Raw genomic sequence first — 12,796 nt, 5'->3', positions numbered from 1 at the left:
TAGTTTATTTTTAGTAATTAAATGCTTAGTTGAACTAGTTGAATTAATATAACTAGTTTATTTTTAGTAAATGCTTAGTTGAACTAGTTTAATTAATATATATAACTCGTTTATTTTTAGTAAATGTTTAGTTGAACTAGTTGAATTATTATATAAAACTAGTTTATTTTTAGTAAATGCTTAGTTGAACTAATTGAATTAATATAACTAGTTTATTTTTAGTAAATGTTTAGTTGAACTAGTTGAATTAATATATAGAACTAGTTTATTTTTAGTAAATGCTTAGTTGAACTAGTTCAATTAATATAACTAGTTTATTTTTTGTAAATGCTTAGTTGAATTAATAGAAGTAGTTGAATTAATTGAATTAGTAAGTGTTTAATATTTCGCCTAATATGAACATAGGAAATGTCGTCTGACGACGGAAAAAATTTCATTATGTGCGAATACTATGAAGACCAGCGCGGCCAATGCGACAGAAATTTCCTTGTTGATGGTAGGCGATTCAGCATCAAGCTGGATGAGACTTTCGAATTCGATACAGTAAGTCACAATGACAAGTCTGTTTTCGTAATTAAGCATGGCTTATATATGCTTCATTTGCCTGACTTATAATTTTTAATTTTCACTATTCTACTAGCGCATCCCGTGCCATGCAAGAATTTTTGTCTTGGATAAGATAGGTTTCAAAGATATGGAAACTATGGAGGTAAAGAGAGCTTACCTAAAAACTGAGCATGATGGTTATACTTTCAACGTCAAAGTATACAATGCACACACGTACACCTATTTTAAATGCAAAACTTGGCAAGCACTATGCAAGGCTTATGCATTTGAGCCTGGTATGGTTATCACCTTTAATGTTCGTCCGGAAGATGATATTGAAGGTAATAGAGACATATGGGTCGATGTGCAGACGCCTCCAATTCTACCATTATGTGAGTTCTTCTCAACTATATTTTTGTCTTTGATATTGCTTATTCAAAAATAACTGACAACTAATTTCTATTACAGCTTATCTCCATTCAACCAAACATGTCCGGCGCTTGGTAGACAGGACCTACTACTGTCCCGGAGCTGAACTAAACTGCGAGGAGATAAGTCATTATGTTTCATGGCTTGAGGATCTTCATACTGTGAAGACAAATTTTCCTCCTGCACTTAGAAATGTTAGTACTCAAAACGTGCGACCAATAGTGATGGTATTGAACTACGGTCACATCTATTTAGGAATGATGGTAAGATATTTACTATTTGTCCTCAGTGCATATTTTGCATACATAATTTTTTGCTAAACTTTCATTGCTAAGTATATTAATTAAGTACTATACAATGTTCTTCAACAGGGACTCCCGATGACAGTTGTGCCTCAGGGGATCGAGACTAAATGTCAGATGTCAATTGTTAGCTTACGGCCAAGATATCCTGCATTGCACATGAATGCATTCAGGATTTCTAGAAGCGATGAATGCTTAATAGTGAAAGATTGGAGGAAAATTGTTAATGATCGCAGAGAAGTACTAGGGGGCAGCAATGAGAAGCGCACCCCACGATTAGGAGACAGGTTCATCGGCATGCTTCAGTATGATCAATCAGGAGAGCTATACATGTTGTATGCTATTTTACCAGAGAGAGAGAGTAGCTAGTAGGAGTGATTTAGCTAGTTCTTCATGCTGCTCTTAATTAGTACTTGTCCTTTCATGTCCGTGTTCTTCGTTCTGAACTTAAGTGATTTGCTTTTGTGGTGTTATATATGAACGCTTATAATATCATGACAATCATGTTGAACTCGATCGATATTATTTTTACTTCTGGTACAAGTGAATGTTTCTTCTTTAAGCTAGTAGTGCTGGTGGTGATTAGATAGCTAGTTAATTATTATATCATTTAATGAAAGAAACCGCAGATTAGTTTCAGCTGGATGGATCCTACCTAAGTGATCAAGTATATGCCATATCCGTATATATTATAGTTGATCAAGTATAATATGGATATGGCATATACTCTAGCTAGCTAGCTAGTAGAGATATCTTATAATGCATCCAGTCAAAACTAATCCGCGGCACTTTCGCCTAATGATTTAACAACTAATTATAATGTAAAACAATCACTAAATTAAATTGAAAACACAAAATTAAAGAAAATTAAAAAAAACACACCCAAACATTTAGTACCGGTTGGTGTTACCAACCGGTACTAATGCCCTCCACGCAAACGGGACAGGCTCATGCCACGTGGTGGCACTTTAGCGCCGGTTCCTGACGAACCGGTACTAAAGGGGGGGCCTTTAGTCCCCACTCTTTAGTGCCGGTTCGCCAACCGGCACTAAAGGCCGTCACGAACCGGCACTAAAGACCGGTTCTGCACTAGTGTACTCATCAGCCATAGTGGAGGTCGAGTCAATCTTTCCTCGATAGGGCACCGCCGGTGAGACATGGGTCCGGGCCAATGTCGTCCTCATCGCAACTAGGGAAGATGCGATGCCACTCCTCGACGTCGCAGTCCTGCTCCTCCTCGCCACCCTCCTTGTTGCCTTCCTTGCCGCCTTGCACCTCGCTGTCGGAGATGACGACTACCTCCCTGCCATTGTCAGCGAATATCGCCCACTCAGCCTCCACGAGCTCGGAGTACTGGCGGCGGAGATCTTCCATGTACGCCTCATCGGCAGCCTCCGCCTCGAGGCGCTCCCTTGCCTCTCGGTCCTCTCAAGCCATCGCCGCACTCACCACACCTAGTGCCATCAGGATGAGATGGACAGACGCTGTCCCCAACGGGAAGTTGAGCCTCGCGGCAGAGAAGTGGAACTGGACTTGCCATCAGTTGTATTCTAGCGAGCTCTGCCGTGTGGAAGACCCGACCCACTTCCTCGTGTGGGTCTCCCGATCGGTGATCTCCGCCACCCATATCCCCTCACGTGCACTGCCGGATGTCGATGTATGTCCTCTGCGGCACCCGCAGTGGAGGGAGGTCTGGGAAGTCAGTCAACCGGGCATGGGCTAGCAGATCGGGCATGCGGCGGTGGCTCGAGGATGCACCGCAGGCATGGCGGCATGGATCTGCAATGCAGATCGGCGGTGGGGACCTCCGCCCACCTCGTCCGACCATTAGGGGGACGGGGCAACGGGGAATGGTGGGGGAGGCGCCGATGATGGGGGGAGGAGAGGCATAGGAGGGGAAGAGAGAGTTCGGTTTTTTTACTCAGCCGTCGAGCGGTGGAGTAAATATAGGGAGAACCGGCGGTTGAGGATAATTTTTACTCCTATAAGGCCGATTGGGGATTGGCTAGGTGTCGGTTAGAGGAGTAAAACCGGGGTAGTGGTTATTGGGGATCGGTTAGAAATACCGTAAGCTCTCAAATTCTCACAAAATGACATAACTTCAATAAGCATATACGTAAACAATTCCTGGTCCTGACAAAATGACATAGCAATAGCACAAAATCATCTCTCAGTCTCAGTTTCTCACAAAATGGCATACCGCAACTTCAAATAAGCACAAGTTGAGGTACAACCATAAGTGTGTCTCAAGATCTCATTTTACTAAAGAAAGATGTGCTTTTTGGCATCATCTTCCATTCTTCTCATTGATGTTCTGGGCATCATCTTCCAGGCTTTAGTTATGATGGACTCAGACTCGTCCTTGAAGTGAACAGATCAAAAGCATAAGAGTGTGGACCATATGCTTGGCTTGCAGAGAGGAGCTGATAGAGATCATCCAAGAATAGGACTTCTTTTCGATCATGGAGATGTGGGTACATGGCCCTACAACGGATATGGGTGATGCTCTCCGCATGCAAGCATGCATGCTTGTGTTCGAGATGAGAGCCATGTCTGGGGCAAAAATTGTGCATCATTTTGGAGACATGATGGATGAGTTCACGAGGACTGGGGAGCAACATTGGACCCTGGAGGGAAACTTGCAGGACATGCTTGCCAAGGACACAATGGTGACCGTATCGCTCAACAAGGCACGAGGGTCAAGTAACCAGTAGTATCGCTCACCATGGGAATCTCGGATGTGTTACCCATCTACCCGAGGTTCTTCAACTCTAGGCACATCAATGGACGTTCTACTACAAGCTTGTTTTATTATCTTTATTCAATAACAAGCTTGAGAATGTAAATGTATACATTTCATGCTACTCTCGCTATCTTGCATCTGTTTGGTGTAGCCCTGATGTTGTCGCGCCTTAACATTGTGTTTGGGTCTAGTCAAAATTTATCCGTCGCAGCACTTTGGGAGTTCTAATTTATTTTATCTAGAACAACACGATGGTACTTAGCTATATTATCAATAAATCTCCAAGTTTCTCTCTTCCATTTGCGATTTTATTTTCCTTCCAACCAGAATACATGAAGGAATTTTCTCAAAGCAGTACCAAAAACTCAAGTGCAAGTCTTTATTTTTTTCCAACAAAGGGCAATATAATATTATAAAGATGACACGAATAATACCCAGACTCCGCAATGATACATTATGAAGACTTGGACTTGCAATTAAGTATGCACACAACCATAAAAATAAAAATAAAGAAAAGTGACGCAACCAACAACATGCAACAAACAAATAACAACATTATATCATTCATCATTCTCGACAATATGTGAACTATGAGAAAGGTTCTCCGAAAGCAACATCTCCTTCATTTTCTAAGAAAGATTGACAGAAAGAAAAAGGCAAGGAAAAGACACAGGGCTTTTCCTATTGGGCTGAAAGCAAATAATAATGGGGCCCTTGGGAAGCTGGGCCTCAAACTGAATCACTCCGGCTCAACATAAGAAACAATTCTGGATTACTTACAACATGACATTACGAATGAATATATTCCATAAAAATCAAATAAAAAAATGTTTTAGAGACCGAAGCTGGGCCTTAGCTTTGTGTTTGGTTCTAGTCAAAATTTATCTGTAGCAACACTCTGGGTGTTCTAATTCGTTTTATCCATAGCTAAATGAGTGTACTTAGCTATATTATCAAGACGATTGAAAAAAAGCTATATTATCAAGAAATATCCAAGTTTCTCTTTTCCTTTTGCCATTTTATGTTCCTTCCAAACACAATACATGAACGAGTTTTCTCAAAGCAGTACGAGAAACTCAAGTGCAAGTCCTTGTTTTGTTTTCGACAAAGGGCAATATAATAATATCAAGATGATAGCAATAATATCTCACCTCTGCAATGATACATTATGAAGACTTAGTCAAGCCATTAAGGTTGCACACAAGCATAAAAATAAAAATAAAGAAAGGCGACGCAACCAGCAACACACAACAAACAAGAAGCAGCATCATCATTCACCATTCTTAACAACATGTGGACTGCGAAAAAGGTTCTCTGAAAGCAACGTCTCCTTTATTTTCTAAAAATCTTTTTGTATGAAATATTTTCTAAGAAAGATTGACAGTACGGGAGCTATGTCTCCCTTATAGCTACACCACAGCTTCTCTCGCTGAAGGAACTGTTCATCTTGCATAGACTTGGGCCAGCCCATTTGTCTTTTTTTCCTCGCTCGCTGCACTTGACGGCTGCTCACGAGCAATCACTATTTGAATCTGTTTTTTTTTCTCTTTCAGTTTTTTTTCCTTCTTTTCTGTTTTCTTTGGTTTTTTTCCTTTTTCCTTTGTATTCTTATCCGGTTTCTTCAATTTATTCATGGTTTTTTTTCGTTCTCATTGATTTTCTTTGTTTCTTTCTCAGTTTCCATTAGTTTACTTCGTTTCTATCTTCGTTTTCACTGGTTTTTTGTTATTCTTTGTTTTTAATTGTTTCTTTCTATTTTGATTGATATTTTTTCTTGCTTTTAATCGGTTTTGTTTGCTTTTCTCTGTTTTTTTGTTCTCTCGGGTTCATTCTTCTTCATTGGTTTCTTTTGTTTTTCATTATTATGCTTTTTTTTCATTGGTTTACTTCTTTTTCTTTGTTTTTATGTCGATTTTCGTTGGTCTTTTTTTAATCAACACGTGTTAACTATTTTAGTATACATTCAACACTTTTCTTATACATCAAAAAACATATTTTTTGAAGATGATTAACATTTTGCAAATGCATGATTAACATGTTTTTAAAACTTGATTTTTTATGTCTACTTTTATTCCATACACATTGTAAACTGTTGGTATATATCTAATACATAATTCTAAAACATATTTAACATCTTTCAAATACAAGTTTAATATATTTTAATACATGGCCAAATATTTTATCTACGGACATTTAATATTTTTTAAATGCTTTATTAAAAAAATTCAGGTACAAAATTAACATTTTTTCCATACATGGTCAACATTTTTTCCATACACATTTAACATTTTCCAAATTCTTGACTAACATTTTTCAAATACAAGACTTACATGTTTTTAAAACATAGTCAACAATTTTCTATACACATTTAGCATTTTCCAAATGCTTGATTAATATTTTTAAAATATTTGTTTTTTTAAATGCTTGATATACAATTTTTAAATACATGATAAACTTTTTTCCACACCAATTATATTTTTGTATACATTTTTCGTATACATGAAAAAAAATCTCTATACGCATTTAATATTTTTCAAAGGTTTGGTCAACATTTTTTTCAATGTTTGATGTAAAGTGCTTTTTCTGATGTTACTCTTTCCGCCCTAAAATTAGTTACGCTAAAGTTGAGACACTTATGTTGGAACAGAGGGAGTATTTATTTAAAATATTTGGAAGTATAAAGAAAAATATAAACCAAAAAAAACCCAAAAAAACGTGGAAAAAAAGACAAGGGTGTGGCCTCCGCGCGCCTGGACCAGCCAATTCGCTCTGGCCTTCAGTGAGACTTCTCTATGTCTCATACAAGCAAGACATAGAGGCGCCTGATTGACAGAAAAGACACAGAGCTGTTCCTATTGGGCCGAAAGAAAATAATAATGGAGGCCTTGGGAAGCTGCGCCTGCAACTGAATGTCTCTGGCCCAACATAAGAAACAATTTCGGATTTACTTACGGCTGGAGAAAAAAATCAAAAGAGGAGAACATTTTTTATATATTAGAGAAAAAGAAAAATTAATTTGTTGAGAGTGGGATTTTGAACCCACGCCCTTTCGGAACACACCCTGAATGTGCCGCCTTAGACCACTCGGCCATCCCAACAATTTTTAACAATAAGATATTCTATTCAATAAATAATTTTTAACAAGTGTCTGCATCACACTTGGCGAACGTCCCACTACTAGAAATGAAAAAACTAAGCCAAGGCTGTTGATTAGTGTCGGAGGCTCATCACTGAAAGCTTCACTCAAGCAACAATGACACCATTCCTCAAGCGCCCACAACATCAGCAGGAGTTTGCTTCTCATCTCCTCTGCACAGGATTAACAACCAGTCAGGCCCTGAATTTCTGAATCCCTCTCAACTCTTCCCAAACTCCAGGGTACATCATACAGTAGCATGCATGGTGGGCGTCTTATTGCGCAACACGCCAACCCGAGATTTTTAAGTGTTTTGTCGTTCCTTCTTTTCTTGAGCGTAAACATGCATGCTCTTAACAATACTTATTTTGAGCATCAGCATGCTTGCTCATAGAAAAGCACAAGAAAGAAATCGGTAGCATCATGCTCTGTTTCACCAAAGGGAGGTGAAATTACCAGTTCCTTACAGGCGTAGGAATCAGGCAACCAGTTGGGCACGGCTGCAGCAATATATGAACTCCCTCACACACAAACGATGCAACAGGAACCTGGAATTATAACAAAATATTCCAAATGATGCAACTGATTCATGAAGAATGAATTGCAGCACAACATTCATAATGATGTAATTCATTCATGAAGAAAGAATGAATTGCAGCAGAGCATTTCTGAAAAGCTGACTACTCCGTATAATTTAATCACTTAATTCAACAGGAGTGGTGTAACAAGCTCTTCTTAATATGAGGTGCAACATGCCAGTCAGCAAGCGCATAATCGGCTAGAGCCAAAAAAAAACAGAAACAAGATACACGTGTATATTCAAGTTTCAGTATTAAGATGACCACCAGATAAACTCTACATAGGAAGGCATCAATAGAAGAACAAGTCAGTTCTTCAGTTCAATAAACAGACAAGAGGCAGCTATGCCGGTAACTATCGAGTACTGAGAAGACCACTATATAGGAGGAGGGAAGAGGGAGTTCATTCTTTAGATCATGAAACAGAGACACAAGTCAGAACAACTGGCAACATTTCAAACACTAACCAAATGAATTGTAATTTTGCATCAACACTCACGGCAAGTACTCCAGCCCAAACACTCACGGTAGTCACTTCAACCCAAAAGGATATTCAACAAAATATAACACCACCATGTAATAGTTAGAGCTTCTTGATCATAAATTTTAATACATCAACAAAGAAGGTAGCGGGCTCATAGTGGATCTGCTTAATACACACTGCAGCTATGTGCATACAGAGTGCTAGGCCCATAAGAAGCACCACCACACTCAACATCCCTGAGATGAAAGGCTAAGTGTTCACAACATAATCTTCTGGCCAGATGAAAGGCGAAGCGTTGACAAGATCACCCTCTAGTGTCGGAAAGAAGGTATGCTGAACAAGAGTTTCATTGACCAGTTTTGAGTAGGACCGAGCCCTCTACGATGGAAACTGGCAACCAACATGCCATCCCCGTCAACCTGAAGTAACCACTCACCAAATTTGACTAGCACGAGCACATCACTCCAAGAAGCCACTCACCAAATATTTTGGACAGTATCCTATTGAGGCCAGAGTCTTGATTGGGGCAGAACTGATTCGTGCTGGAGCCGCTGGACTATGCCCAAAACGAAGGACCGACGTGTCATCAACAAAATAGGGAGAAAGGGTTAAAATTTGAGGTTCCAATGCTATCTGGAATGGGCAGATCCCAGAGAATGGGCAGATCAACGAGTTTGAGTAAATAAACAACTCATTATTAAATGGTATGGCACAATACTTAATGAGTATTCCTACTAATCAAAGGACTCACGTAGAAAAAAAACATTCGGATCCTCTCCAAATTTATTTCAAAATCTTTAAATCAAATATGCCCTTGAAGTAAGAACCTGTCCATACTACGTCAGCCCCGTCGATGTTAGTGTTGATGTTAATTATATTCATCTAAATGATAAGAAAGGTTGGTGCCTTGAGGACGACGAGCTTTCAAACCCTCGAAGGTCGTCCGGATTATTGGTCCCAGTAAACTATTGCAGAGACCCACATGACCCATTTATAACTACTAACCAAGCAAGCAAGCACATGCCACCATGCCGACCCTTTGCCAATCCTGACTTCATGGCCAGCAGAACATCACGGGCTATATATGGTGGGAGCACAAATACACGTTTCTCAATGATTCCGCCACTAATCTCACATCAAAGATAGCTACCTCAAAAAGGATTGTGGGGTACTGGGAATGAGCACACATTAGGGTCACTAGGTATCGATGCCACAGCCTGCATTTGGGATGACAATGACCCACATGACCTAAGGAATTGGATCAACGGTACTCCATCGCACCACAATGAGATGCTCAACATGCATTTCATCGCACCACAACAGAATGGAAACGCTACTGAATGCATTTTTCTTCCTATACCACAGGATCAGCATGCATTTCATCTCTTCTCATGACCTTTTCTTTGGATATTTTCGGCATCAGCTCGTCACAACATGATCTGTACAAAATTAGCACGATCATGTACACGGACTAGTTGGATTCATTTTTTAGAGCCCATGAACCTACAGGCCCATATTCCGTTACTGGAATGAAACACCATATTCAGCATGTCAGTACCATATCCCAGCAGAGGGAACTGCTAATGCAGTACCGAAAATTATTGCACACCATCGGCAGACAACACTACCATCCAGATCAGACGAGCGCTGGCTAGCAACTAACAAGATCCATGGTTTGAATTCTTTATTTTCCTACACTACTAATCTAGAAGAACCATGCTTACAACTAACAAGATCAAGAGCTTCAAATAAGAGTCAGCAAAATAAAAGCACAACAAAATTGAACAATTATACTAAAAACATAAACCAGGTAGGTACGGAAGAAAAAATAACATACAGTTCAAAATGCTAAAGCCAATCTTCTTCATATCAAAGAATGCTGAAGAGGGTATGGCCATGAAGCGATTTCAAGGACAAAAAATACAGTTCCTAAGCACACCACACCAGTTTTTGGATGATAGGTACTTCTTTTGCTAGGTACATGCTTACTCAAGAAAACAGAGTGAACGCCTCCTAGGAAGTACTGAATCGATGTGAACAGCTAAGGAATTACCCTGCAGGAATGGCACATCATATGTGTTGTGACCAACAATGGAAATTATAACAGAATTATTCAAATGCCTAACCAGATGCAATGGGCACATGAAGAACGAATTGCAACAGAACATTTCACTGACAAGCTGACTGTAAGGCGGCGGCCATTCCCGTTCAATCTAACGAGCAGTGCACAAAGCTCCTCTAACAATCAGGATCAACTTGCTACTGAACAAATTGAGAGGATAATCTGCCATATTTAATCGTGGGCTAGAACAATACATGGAAACAGGAAACTGATGTATATTGTCTAACAATTTAGATTAAGAAAACCATTGGATGATCTCTTATAAGAAACAAAAAGACATCAATAAAAAAACCAAGGCAATTAATTGTTCTGTTCAAAGAAAAACAGAGACATGAGGCAGGCAACTATTTCAAATGCTAACCAAAACGACTAAATAATTCTAGCATCAACATGCATGATAGCCACTTCATCCCGAAAGGATATTCACACATGTACAAATTTCATGCGACCATGAAACATTCAGAGCTCATTGATCATAACTTGCATACATCAAAATGGAACTAGCCGACTCATGGTGGGCCTAATTCTTCATCTTCTGCTCATCAGCACAAGTTTCATTTCTCATGCATATGTTCAGATCAAAGATCACATGAAGCAACAATTCCTTAAAGTGGTTAGCAGTTAAAGTGAAGTTATATATGTAATTCTAAATGATGCAACACGAAGGCAGAATTATAGCACTATGTTTCAATACCTGACCAGATGCAATGGAATCATGAACTGATGAACATTGACATGAAAGTTGACTATAATGCAATCATTCAATTTATCTAGTGCTGCTAGTCAACAAGGAGGATAATCTGCCTTTGCCATCAACCAAAACAAAACATAAAAACAGGAATCAACTCTACATTTTCTAATATTTAGTATTTATAGACAACTGGGTAAACTCTAAAAATGAAGCCATCAATAAAAAGACATGTCAATTATTCGGTTCAATAAACAGAGACCAAGAGGCAGCTAGATTGCTAACAATTAAATATAAAGGAGACCACTATAAAAAGAGGGAAAAAAGCAAAGTCCATTTTTCAGTTCAAGAAAACACAGACGCTGATCCAAATGACTTGTAATTTTAGCATCAACATTCACAGCAATCACTTCAGCCCAAAATGATATTAATAGAAATATAACACAACCACACATCAGCAAGAGCTTCTTGATCATAACTTTTTATACATCAGCAAAGAAAACTATTGGGTTCATAGAGGATCGAGTTAATACATACTACTACAGCCCACGTCGATAGGGAGATCTAGGCCGTTAAGAAGCACCACCACACTCAACATCCCTCATGAAAAGCTAAATAATACTCCCTCCGTCCGGAAATACTTGTCATCAAAATGGATAAAAGGGGATGTATCTAGATGTATTTTAGTTTTAGATACATCTCTTTTTATCCATTTATATGATGAGTATTTCCGGACGGAGGGAGTATTCAGAACATAACCATCCAGTCAGATGAAAGGTGAAGCATTGACAACATAACCCTCTAGTGCCGGAAAGAAGGTGTGTGAAACTAGAGATTGCTTGAGCCGAAGTCCAGTATGCCAGAGGAATCTGCGATGGAGACTAGCAACCAACTTGCCATCCATGTCAATCTGAAGTAGCGAGTCATTGTCAAATTTGGCCAGCACGAGCACATCACCATCCCAATATGCAGCCTCCACATTCCAACAATCGCCAAAGTTTTCTAGTTGCACCATGAGCTTTGCAATCGGCAATTCAACCCAGCGTTTGGAGGCCCAGACTTGACCTTCATAGTCCTGCATCACCCATATATCAACAATGGTCTCTTCGTCATTAAGACTGAACACGCCAAGCATGTCATCCATCTCAAACAGGTCAGCATGGTCATTTGGCGGAACAATCGGAGAGCGCATATGCCGGAACAACTCAGCAGTGGTGTCAAATACCATTATTAGGTTGTCTGCGTGCCAATGCAAGCTATCTCTGATAAGGATAGATCCGGGGGAGTTCATCAGTTCCTTGTCACTTGGGCAGTCTACGTGCCTCGGCGGCTGGGCAGAGCCTAATATGAAGACGTAGGAGCCACTTTGATCATCGTCCTCTGGGCAGAGCAATAGTCGGTACTCCCCCGGTAGGGCGCGGGTACATCCCCAAGAACCTAAAGCCATCAAGCTGGTGGAGGGGAGCATATTGACGAGTGGCCGGGTTGTAGATGGATAAGCCACTTTTTTTAGAGGTGCTTAAGACGAGGAGGCCGTCACAGCAGGCCACTAGAGAGAAGTCGATAGCATCATCGAGTCGAGCGATGGACTGGAGCCTGTCGGCTATCCGGTGGTTGCAGGTGAGGATGTCTATGGACGATTGGTCGTCAGTGTCGACGTAGAGGAAGGGAAGGCTGGGCTGGCGGGCGTGGTGGGCAAGAAGGAAGTCACGAGCGGAGGTGGCGCGGCGCACGGCGGGGCAGACGGCGCGGCAGCGAAGGAGGGATT

General features: G+C 40.1%; 1 non-coding gene and 1 pseudogene across 1 annotated transcript; both read right to left on the bottom strand.

Moving 5' to 3' along the window:
- Positions 1 to 7,037: 7,037 nt before the first annotated feature.
- On the bottom strand, positions 7,038 to 7,118 carry TRNAL-CAG. Its single transcript has one exon. It is a non-coding gene; the product is annotated as a tRNA-Leu (tRNA).
- Positions 7,119 to 11,794: 4,676 nt separating this feature from the next.
- LOC119282790 overlaps positions 11,795 to 12,796 on the bottom strand; it is a 1,532-nt pseudogene continuing 530 nt past the window's right edge.

Source organism: Triticum dicoccoides, chromosome 3B (genome assembly GCF_002162155.2).
Source record: "Triticum dicoccoides isolate Atlit2015 ecotype Zavitan chromosome 3B, WEW_v2.0, whole genome shotgun sequence".
Taxonomy (NCBI): domain Eukaryota; kingdom Viridiplantae; phylum Streptophyta; class Magnoliopsida; order Poales; family Poaceae; genus Triticum; species Triticum dicoccoides.
This window is presented reverse-complemented; position numbering and strand designations above follow the sequence as displayed.